We start from the raw sequence: 12,075 nt of genomic DNA on the forward strand, positions 1-12,075 counted from the left end.
TGTAATGAGCTCTCGGGTGGGGCTGTTTGGGTCCTCTCCACGTGTTTTTAATCCTCGTATATCTGCCAAATTTATAACAACAACAAAGAGATAATACCATTTCTCCCATTATAGATATCAAATATCATCTTTTTCGTTACGCAGAATTCTAAGTCAATTACCAAGATTCACGATTGATAAAGTTTTTTTTTATGCAATAACAAGAAACGGAATCAGATTTTCTGTCAACATGGCATCTCATTTTGGCGCTCTTGCCAATATTTCAATCAGCTCCACGTGCGTTTAAATCCACGGATAAGCAGCTTAAGACTGCCTCCAGGGTCCACCCTCAGTGGTCACGGTATGTTTGGAGGCATTTCCCCTTTCTACAAATATCTTGATTTCTTAATATCGTAGGTAAAGAATAAATTAGTAATCAAGGAAATATGAAATAAAGCATAACATAGAGTAAGTTGGACCAGTGAGAAAATAAACAATCGTATACAAGCAGATCTCTCTCTCTCACCTCTCTCTCTCTCTCTCTAATTCTCTCTCTCTCTCTCTCTCTCTCTCTCTCTTTGTTGGAAGAACAAAAACATCATATGCCACATCACCATTTTACAAAGTAATCAAGATATCTCTCATGTCCTCATTAACATTAATTATCAAGACGAAAATGTTAAATATTTATAAATGGGCTATACATAGAACGGTAAATCTCTGTGAAAAATAAGAAAAATATGTTATCGTTCATAAGTTGTGGAGAAGAAATGGACTGAAGACAAATCCTAAGCAGGGCGGAATAGGAAGGAGATTAAAATACCTGGAAATGAAAAACAACCACTATAATCTTATAATTATAGCCTCAGGGTTTGTGTAAAGTTGTTGTTTTGTAAAACTGGCAACAGGGCAGATCTTTAAACGCTACGCCAGAGACGCCTTGACATTTTGGTTTGACTTCTAATAGAACGCAAGGATGACCTCCTCTGGAGACTGAAACGAATTTGTTTGATGATATCTGTAAACGAAAGAGGCGCCTGTCAGTTGTTATAGCTGTCAGCTTTTAATGTTGCTGACTGAACACCAGAGAAAAAGATTGGTCAGAATAATGGGTGCAAGTGCGTCGAGATTATTATAAAATAAGATGGAATTGTTATAACATACAGCTATTTATCCTTGTTATAAAAAAAGATTCTTTAAATTTAAAAACGGGAACTTACTATCTAACATACAGAGACTGAAGTTAAGCCAAAAATTCACCAATGTAACTAATTTATTTGTAAGTTCTGTTTCAGGAAGTATTTTGTCCCAACGATAGATGCATGAGATTTTCTTAGATAAAAAAATATTAGCAATTACATGTAGTCAGTTGTAATTAAAGAACATCTTATTAGGATCCCTTAAAATTTTAAATAGTCCGATAGGACCTTTAATTGTATGTTTTTACGTATAAAAAACTTAAAGGAAGGAAAATAGAGAAGGAAATAGTCGGACTAAATAGTCAAAGATAGAATATTACAATATGCAGTGAAAAAGTTTCTTTCGAGTGCATCCGTGCAGTTATTAGCAAACACCAATAAAATACAATAGGAAAAGAGTTGAATAATAATAATAATAATAATAATAATAATAATAATAATAATAATAATAATAATAATAATAATAAATAACCTGGCATATGCAGGAGCAAGACTATTAGTAGAACTCATGGGGATACAAACACCAACACCACCATCACAAGCAACCCAACAGAAACCAAAACAGCAACCACCTTAGAAAAGACACCTGGAAAAACAAATCATGGCGACGAGATCTGACTTGAGTAAACTGAAAGAGATGACAGAAAAGAGGCTGAGAAGCTAGAAAACAAGAGAGGAACTGAATGAGAAATACAAAGTACAGGAGAAGGGATTAAACAGCACAACAGAAGATATAAAACAGGCTTAAAGCCAAAGCACATATGATCCAACGATACATGAACAGGAACAAAGGATACTAACAGAACAAACTCTTCGCAACCAACCAGAAAAGACTATACAGCCAACTAGAGGGAAGACAACCACCAGGAAATTCCTGAAGCCGAACCAATTAAGAGACTCTGGGAAAACTTATGGAGCAATCCGGTATCACACAACAAACATGCAACATGGCTCCAGAAAATCAAGGCAGAAGAAATGGGGAGAATAAAACAAAGATTCACCGGGATCACGACAGACACAGTCAGACACCAATTAAAGAAAATGCCCAACTGGAAAGCCTCAGGTCCCAATGAAGTCCATGGATACTGGCTCAAAAACTTCAAGGCCCTACACCCACGAATAGCAGGACAACTCCAGCATTGTATCACAAACCACCATGCACCCAAATGGATGACCACAGGGAGAACATCCTTAGTACAGAAAGACAAGAACAAGGGAAATATAGCAAGTAACTACAGGCCTGTCACCTGCCTAACAATAATGTGGAAGCTACTAACAGGTATCATCAGTGAAAGGATACAAACACCATCCCCCACCAACAGAAAGGCTGCAGAAGGAAGTGCAGGGGCACAAAAGACCAGTTCCTAATAGGCAAAATGGTAATGAAGAATAGTAAGAGAAGAAGAACCAACCTAAGCATGGCATGGATGGACTACAAGAAAACCTTTGACATGATACCACACATGTGGCTAATAGAATGCCTGAAAATATATGGGGCAGAGGAAAACACCATCAGCTTCCTTAAAAATACAATGCACACATGGAATACAGTACTTTCAAGATCTGGAATAAGACTAGCTGAGGTTAACATCAGGAGATAGATCTTTCAAGGCGACTCACTGTCCCCACTCCTCTTCGTAGTAGACATGATTCCCATGACAGAAGTACTGCAGAAGATGGATGCTGCGTAGCAACTCAAGAAAGGAGGCAACAGAATTAACCATCTGATGTATTGACGACATCAAGCTGCATGGTAAGAGGATCAAGGAAATAGATACCCTAATTCAGACTGTAAAGATTGTATCTGGGAACATCAGGATGGAGTTTGGAATAGGAAAACGCGCCTTGGTCAACATACAAAAAGGCAGAGTAACAAGGACTGAAGGGATAAAGCTACCAGACGGGAATAGCATCAAATGCATAAATGAGACAGGATACAGATACCCGGGAATAATAGGAGACGATATAAAACACCAAGAGATGAAGAACACAATCAGGAAAGAATATATGCAGACTTAAGGTGATACTCAAGTCAAAATTCAACGCCAGAAACATGACGAAAGCCATAAACTCATGGGCAGTGCCAGTAACCAGATACAATGCAGGAGTAGTGAAGTGGACGAAGGTTGAACTCCGCAGCATAGACAAGAAAACTAGAAAACACATGACAATGCACAAAGCACTACACCCAAGAACAAATACAGACAGACTATACGTAACATGAAAGGAAGGGGGGAGAGGGCTACTAAACAAAGAGGACTGCTCAACGTCGAGAGCAGAGCACTGGGGCAGTACCGGAAAACCAGTGAAGACGAGTGGCTAAGGAATGCATAGGAAGAAGGACTGATAAAATTAGACGAAGACCCAGAAATATACAGAGACAGGAGAATGAAAAACAGAACAGAGGAATGGCACAACAAACCAATGCGTGGACAGTGCATGAGACAGACAAAAGAACTGGCCAGCGATGAAACATGGCAATGGCTACAGAGGGGAGAACTCAAGAAGGAAACAGAAGGAATGCTAATAGCGGCACAAGATCAGGCCCTAAGAACCAGATACTGTATGTCCAAAGAACAATAGATGGAAATAACATCTCACCCATATGCAGGAAGTGCAATGTGAAAGACGAGACCATAAGCAACATAGCAAGCGAATGTCTGGCGCTTGCACAGAACCAGTGCAAAAAGAGGCATGATTCAGTAGCAAAAGCCCTCCACTGGAGTCTGTGCAAGAAACACCAGCTAGCTTGCAGTAATAAGTGATACGAACACCAACCTGAGTTAGTGATAGAAAACGATCAGGCAAAGATCCTCTGGGACTATGGTATCAGAACAGATAGGGTGATGCGTGCCAATAGACCAGATGTGACGTTGATTGACAAAATAAAAAAGAAAGTATCGCTCATTGATGTTGCAATACCATGGGACACCAGAGTAGATGAGAAAGAAAGAGAAAAAATTGATAAGTATCAAGACCTGAAAATCGAAATAAGAAGGATTTGGAATATGCCTGTGGAAATTGTAATCATAATCATAGGAACACTAGACACAATCCCAAGATCCCTGAAAAGGATTCTGGAAAAACTAGATGCCAAAGTAGCTCTAGGACTCATGTAGAAAAGTGTGCTACTAGTAACAGACTGCATAGTGAGAAAAGTGATGGACTCCTAAGGAGGCAGGATGCAACTCGGAACCCCACAATATAAAAACCACCCAGTCGAATAGGATGAATGTGATAGACCAAAAAAAAAAAATAATAATAATAATAATAATAAAGAAATTTTCAGAATAAAAGATTCAATGATAGGATTTTGCAACTGTAATTGTTTCATAAAAGGGTTGAATAATAAGACAACGTTCGGAAATAATTGGATATTGTAATTCGAGAATAATTATGTAACTATAAATTTACAGAGATTTGCAGGAAGAGTCCAAAGGATGATATGATGATGCGTCCTAAGGGCTTTAGTAGAAATTTAAAGTATAACCAATGCCTGTTTTACTCGCTTAATATGAACTGTGGATGAAAAATATAAAACAATTGTCATTAAAAAATAATAAGAAATAGCACAAGATACCTCTTAATCTTTGTCTAATGGAATCTATTCTTTCATTTGAATTAGAAGTCATCAAAATGTCAACAGGACAAGAGAGGAGACAGAGGAATCAGCATAACAACTCTAAATCCAACAGCTTGCTCTCCCCTATTAATGAGATGAACTAATTCATTTCAATAAATAAAGTATACCACTTTTTCCTAAAGAAAACGAAATTCGTCTGTCAAACAAAGACGCTGCAGTGTTTGACTCCTAACTTTATTAGAAAGCAGAAGAGAGAGATAGAGAGTCATTTGTAAATGCGTCCTAGCAACGAAATCCCTTCCAAATTTCATACCCAGCTGACGCTGTCCGTGTAGCGAGTCAAATAATACAGCTACTCTCTTCTCATTCGATATGAAAAAGCCTCGTCCGCTTGTGCTTCCTCGGCTGTTGACTTCGTTCCCTTCAGAGATTGCTGTATAGCCCAAGTTGTTTTCAGATGTTATTAAACGAAATTGTATTCGAAATACCAAAGATGTAATTTTGTTTCTCTGCTTTTTTTGTTTTCTGTGCCACTGTAGGTTTATTTTCTGGATGTGCAGGGCTCGGACCTCGTGTAATCATTGTTTATGGGAAATTTAGAATAGAAAGCAAATTGGGTGTATTACATATTTTTTTGTCTTTCTTCAATTTTTAAACATTATAAAACAGCAAAAGTTATTAGAAGTAACTTAGAAAAGTAGGCTTCAAAGCTGAACAGTGCACACAGATTGATACCCACAAATAGCTCTTTTTAAGTGTGTGGCTATTTGAATGTTTGTCTTGCAGTGAACCAGTACATTTTACCATTTACCTCTTTCCATTCTTAGAAAATTATGAACGTTCTCTCTCTCTCTCTCTCTCTCTCTCTCTCTCTCTCTCTCTCTCTCTCTCTCTCTCTCTCTCTCTCTCAGCTTAGGTAATCTATTCGAGAAAAATTCTAACCAGATGAAGTTATATCAAAAGGAAAACCGCCACATCACATTCCCAGGGGACAAGAGGGAAAAAATGCTGGAGATAAAAGTGTCCTGAGAGTATAGCAGACAAGGAATCTTCATCTCACAGGAGGGTAAAACTGATTCTCTAAACAACCATACGCTATTTTGTAGAAAAGGGCCGGATTTTTGTGAATATACTAGTCAGACGAACACAAACGGTCGTACAAAGAGACAGGCTGACAGAATACTTTCCTTTTGATGTATAAGTTTAGACGCTTGTTTTTTTTTTTTTTTGAAAATATGACATACCGAGTAGCATTTCATGTATGCTGTATCTTTTCGACAAAGACAAGGAATTAGGAATACCTTTCGTTAACAACTGCGAAGAAGAAAACGTCTTCTAAAGGGTGGACATGTGTGAAAGAGCTTTATATTAGTTAACATCCAATTTTCTTAAGACGTTGAAAGAAACTGAACAAAAATTCATTATTCCTTCTCCAGCCTTAAAAACCTCCTGGTGTTTGTCACGTAGCTGAACTTTTCCTTTTTCTTATTGTTCGGAATTTCAGTATATATGTTTGCTCACCTGTTTGCCTTCTTAAGTTCGCGTTTTCCTCCGATACCATTTTTTCATAAAGTTTTGTTTATTTGTATAACTTAGCTGTTTCTTTCTTGTCTGCGCGAGCTTTTTTCCATATTGTCTTGTTTCTTACAAATGTGAACGCTTAAGATTTTGGCTTAAGGATATCTCTTTTTATTCTTTTAACTTTGCGTTGTTTACTTCAATTTTTCTGTTTGAAACAAGCTACTCGATAAAACCTGAAAATTAGAGTTTCGCTTTTTAAATCCTTATCTATTAAGTAACAAATATTTGATCGTCTAGGGTGCATATTAGTCTTATTACATCATATCGATGGACAAATTTTTAAGCAATTTTTTCATAAATGCCATTTCAAAAATGAAATTTTTTTAAACTGCAATATATATATCAAAAAGTTTTTGGTAAAAGGTGAGCCTTACGTTAACAGTTAATAGCACTGATCTCACGAAAGAATGTCCTCGTTGAATTCTCAGTTGAAGAAATAACGACTGAAAGCCTTTGTGTGTCCGAAACTGAGATATCGTCTTCTAACAACTCCTGCCTTTCTTTTCTTCGATAACCTCCAATTGCATATAAAAGGAAATCGCTCAGCTTGTCAACGAAAGTTCGAATTCCTTGGAGCAACAAAAAAATGCTCCTCCATTTATTGACGAGAGAGAGAGAGAGAGAGAGAGAGAGAGAGAGAGAGAGAGAGAGAGAGAGAGAGTTGTTAATCTTGAGATCTGTAAGTTTCTTTTGCTTTCTCTCTCTCTCTCTCTCTCTCTCTCTCTCTCTCTCTCTCTCTCTCTCTCTCTCTCTCTCTCTCTCTCTCTGTCAAAACTCAAAACGTACATTGCTGCATCAAAAGAGATAGCGATCGTAAAAAATTTTTGGCCTAGAAGCGCACGTACAAAGACGATAATTTAGGTGGAACTGACGCCTCAGCTGGTGGTAGGAATATAGAGATCACCTGAGAAACAGTATTGCAAAGAAAACATAAAACGGAGAAATGATACAATAGGAATGCGAGATTACCTCAGGCCACTCACTACATGATAACTTTTTTTCGGTCTGTGAAAGTATACGGAGCAATATACTTTTAAATAGAATTAATACCAAAAAGATTCCATTCCTTATGTTTGGCAAGGAATCTCGAAAATATCCTTGAAAGTGCCAGGATGAGTGAGTAACATTCCTTGGTCTTCCTTGCCTTCGCATAAGCTCCCATCTAAATCATTGCACCCGAAGGTTTCCGGCCTTTAGTAAAATGGACTGTCTCAAAGAAACTCGACTGATTTCATTGCAGGGAGTAAGGTCGGTCTCCTCTTACAAATCTCTAAAAATTTTCCACTTTTGAAGAATATCCCCTTCTTTTTGAGTAATGCGCCTCGATCGATTAATGTCTTGGTGTTCATCGTTTCTTTCAAATTAGTTCTTTTTGCCAGCTATCAAGGGTATAATCTCTCTCTCTCTCTCTCTCTCTCTCTCTCTCTCTCTCTCTCTCTCTCTCTCTCTCTCTCTCTCTCTCTCTCTCTCTCTCTCTTTGCACAGAGACGTTGCTTTATTCATTAGCATAATGCTCAGTTCTTGAATTTTCGGAGACATCCCCTGCAATTGAATTCACTTATACTCATTATCTTATTGTGTCCCCCTTTGATCCTTCCCATTTTTTAACATTTGCATATTGAACCCTGACACAAATTAACTGAGTTTTGCAAGCTATAACCCGTTCTGGGAGGCAAAATTTTAATCCTTGCACATTGTACCTGCATCCCCTTATGAGCAAGTCCTTCACATTTTCTTACTATAATTTCCTATACCTGTATGCTATTTCTTTTTTACTTTAATGAATCTGCTCTTATTCCCTTTGAAATTTATATTTTCATGATTCTTCGAATTCCTTTGCATTGTGTTCCGATTCCTGTCTTTTCGAGTTTCTTTTTTGATTGTTAATTTTTCTATTTCAAAATGCAGCCATACTCACACATTAAGTCATTTTCTTTCTTATAATCTGATATTTCTTATTCATACACTTCTTAACCTTAGTTTATATATATATATATATATATATATATATATATATATATATATATATATATATATATATATATATATATATATATATATATATATATATATATATATATATATATATATATATATATATATATATATATATATATATGTATGTATATATATATGTGTGTGTGTGTGGGGGCATTGTACTTATACCCAAAATATACATCTCCACTCTCCACACAAATGTTAAATAACAAACGGGAAAGATAGCTGTTAAATTCGACTTTATTAGATTAAAGCATTGTCAGGGCTAACAATAGGTTTTTGTTTTATTATTCAGCTCCTTTACTTTATATTACCTCCATATATAATAAAAAGAAATCATGTCAAGGAATATTCTAGTTATGAAAAGTTTTAATTACATCGCTAACTTTGAAGGCCAGCGTAATATCCCCGAAGGCTTTAATAAAGGCCATATGAATGAAGAATGACGCGGCTATGTTAGGTTCTGATGGGAAAATGCCCTCAAAAGAAGCTTAGTGTAAAAAGAAAAAAGCCTGCGATTCTGGTTGTAAATTTCACGCTTTACTACAACAAAAATTTAAATAGGATTTGGAATGGAAATAATTTCCCAAAGTGGAGAGATTATCCGTTTCTGAAGGTAGTGAATAGATAATCTTTCCTTATAAAAGGAAAATCTCTGAACTTTAAGAAAATAAAACAAGCTTCTGGTCTCATACATGAATTCAAGAGGAAAGATTGCCCTTTTCTTTTCCTCTATTTCCCCTGTCGTATTACATGTTTGAATGCCAGGAAGGAACCTGAAAACCATTATTTTTTGCATTTTTTTTTATTACATCTGCGAGTCCGGATGCCGAGATGTAACCTGCTTCCTGGGGATATCAGCACTGCTGTCCTATTTTCTTATGATTCCAGCACCTACTTATCCTCGCTGTGGCCAACAGTATACTTTTCTGGGCAAGGGTCATTCGAGTCTTGTGCATTCAACCCTTTTCAGGTTTCCTCTAGATTCTTCTGGGATTACTCTTAGGGCTCCTAGGGTAATAGGAATCACTTCCCCTTCACGTTGACATTTTCTCCTTATTGCCATTACTTGATCTTGGTACTTTCGTACCTGTGTTTTTCTTAACTCTGGTGTCCTGTGGAATGACACCATCTATCAGATATACATTCTGAGAGACTTCATTAACAGGGTTATGTCTGATTTCGAGCGTGTATCACATGATCAGTCAGTCCTTAAATTACAACCACATAGTACCGTGATATTTTCGTTTTCCAACACTTTCTTTAATATTTGGCTGTATCCCTTGTCTGTATATAGTAGGCTATATTCCTTGCAGATCTCCCAGTGTAAGGACCAGATGGTTGTGTCATGCCTTCTTTTTGTATTCATTTCATTCACTTGCGATGTGGTTGAAATCTACATTTCGTTTGCTTTTAAGGCACACAGGTCATATTGTTATTTAACTATCTATGATAAACATTTGATTCCTATCAGTTTCTGTCTTGAATAAAACAGGATCCCTCGCATTTTAATTGTAACCATATAGAAAAAATAGATGAAATGATAAAGGCAATAAAAATACTTTATTTGTAAAATGCAAAGCATTTTAAATTTCATATTATCTTTCGGCTTCCCCTGACCACTGTTCCCCAAAGCTAGGAAAAGGCAATACCTCTGTCTCAAGTTATATAAAACATACAAAATAGTGAAACGGCTTAACCATATAGAATTCAGACACATTCAGTCGTTATTTCGTCTCAAGACGGTAAAACACTGCAATCTCTCTCTCTCTCTCTCTCTCTTCACTTCCTGCACTTACTACCAACCCTGCTATGCTCATGAATTTTTGTAAATTCTTTTTGGAAACATTTTCTGTCTTGGGAGGAATCTTGCTAAAATCTTTTGGGTATGTGTCGGAAAACTAATAATGTGAAGTATTTCAGGTTCTCTGTACATGTGCTTGCTGCGTGGCAACAGAGTCGGTCACTGACGTTGTTGGTCCTTCGAGCTTAGGAAACCTTTGATCTTTATCATTTTTGGCGTGCTTTTTTATGTCAGTTTTCATGAAACTTATACGATAATACTTTTACCGGCATTATTATCATTGTTCTTATTAATATTAACAAAAAAATCAACTAACATTCACGTTCCAGTTGATAGTAGAGAAAAAGACTACGTGAAATTTGTGTTTCTGAGTTTTTTGCGGACATGAAACATCCAGATGAACAATTTTCAAAATACTCTTCTTACTTCCTGCGGTTATTTTCAGTGTCCTTGTTATACATAAAATAAAAGAAAATAGAAACAAGGATTCTGAGTTTACTGTCCCTGTCATTCTTTACTGTTCCTGTAACTTCTTTTCCAATTTCTGTTATCGCGATTTATTTCAGCGCACTCTTCTCTTCATGAAACAGTCTATCTGTTTTATGTTTTATATTTTTGTATCGTTTATTCACATATTTATTTTTTAAAGTAATTTTAAACTTATACGCGTGTAAAGATTCAATAGAATTTTTAATAGAATCAGAAAATCTTATGCTACTAATTCAAGTTTTCTCTTATATTATTTCAGAACTTATGTTATGCTGAACAGCGTTACTATTATGTTAATATTACCAATTATGATGGATAATCGTATCGTTATTTTCAGTAATTCCTTTGGTCACAGTTCATTGTTTTCTCAAATTAACAAGTATCTCTTCGCACAAACAATCAAACCTATATTTGTATTAATTGCAGATATGCGTCATGAATTCATCTGTTATACTACATATAATTACATTTGTGGAGTGTTGATTTTCTGTGATATTTCACAGTGTAGTTTGGCGTGTTGGTAATTGTTTAGAGCTATTGATGCGCAATGCCTATTAAACTTTTCCGAAAAAAAAAATGTTTAATAACAGCCATCATCCAACTGGTGATTTGTTTTCTGTTATTGACTTTCGAATTCATTTCATCTGGTGCCTTCATTTTTGTTCATATTTTTTTCACATGGTCACAGTTATAATATGTTTAGTTTGATTATTTAAAGCGGTTTTGTGATTGCGAAATTGGTCTAAAAACTGTTTCACCGATTCACATGGCCTTAATTATTTACTGATTAATATTTGGTTTATTAATCTACTTCCGTTCAATAATTTTCAATGGAAGTACGGTTTATACAGTAATTGCAGTGCATAGGTAGTAGAAAACGGTGAGTAATGTCAACCTTATGGAAAGGAGTTCTTTATTAGAGTAAGCTCAATGAGAAGTTGTTGAAAGAAAAATTTGCTAAATTGTATAAGAATCTAAAATAGTCCAGTTAAGCACGCGGTTTTTCGTAAGTAGGAATGTGATCGTATGCCACTTGAAGGAACTTGTCAGGTCATTTTCACTTTGATGAGAGCTAGTTAACGTATGCATTATTTTTAATAAACTGGACAATCAACACCGTATGAAAATTGCCAAACTCATATTAACTGTCTAGAAGTAACCAGGCCATTAGTCCTCAAGATGGGTCAAACGTCGTAGCAGAAAAAGGTGAATAACTGAGGCGTCTAGGAGTAACTTCCCAGGGTGGTGTTAACTTTAATTATATTTTTTTCAATTTTAAATGGAAGAAAAATTAAATTGTTACGGCTATTTTTACCTAGAACGAAATAATAATAAAAAATTACTTAATGTCTTATCACTGTCCCTTGGTAGGACTCTCAGCCCTAAACTATAGGCATTTGAACTCAAATACGAGTTAAAGTTAAAATTCGCTTTACATAAAA

This window comes from Macrobrachium rosenbergii, chromosome 8 (assembly GCF_040412425.1).
Source record: "Macrobrachium rosenbergii isolate ZJJX-2024 chromosome 8, ASM4041242v1, whole genome shotgun sequence".
NCBI classification, from domain to species: domain Eukaryota; kingdom Metazoa; phylum Arthropoda; class Malacostraca; order Decapoda; family Palaemonidae; genus Macrobrachium; species Macrobrachium rosenbergii.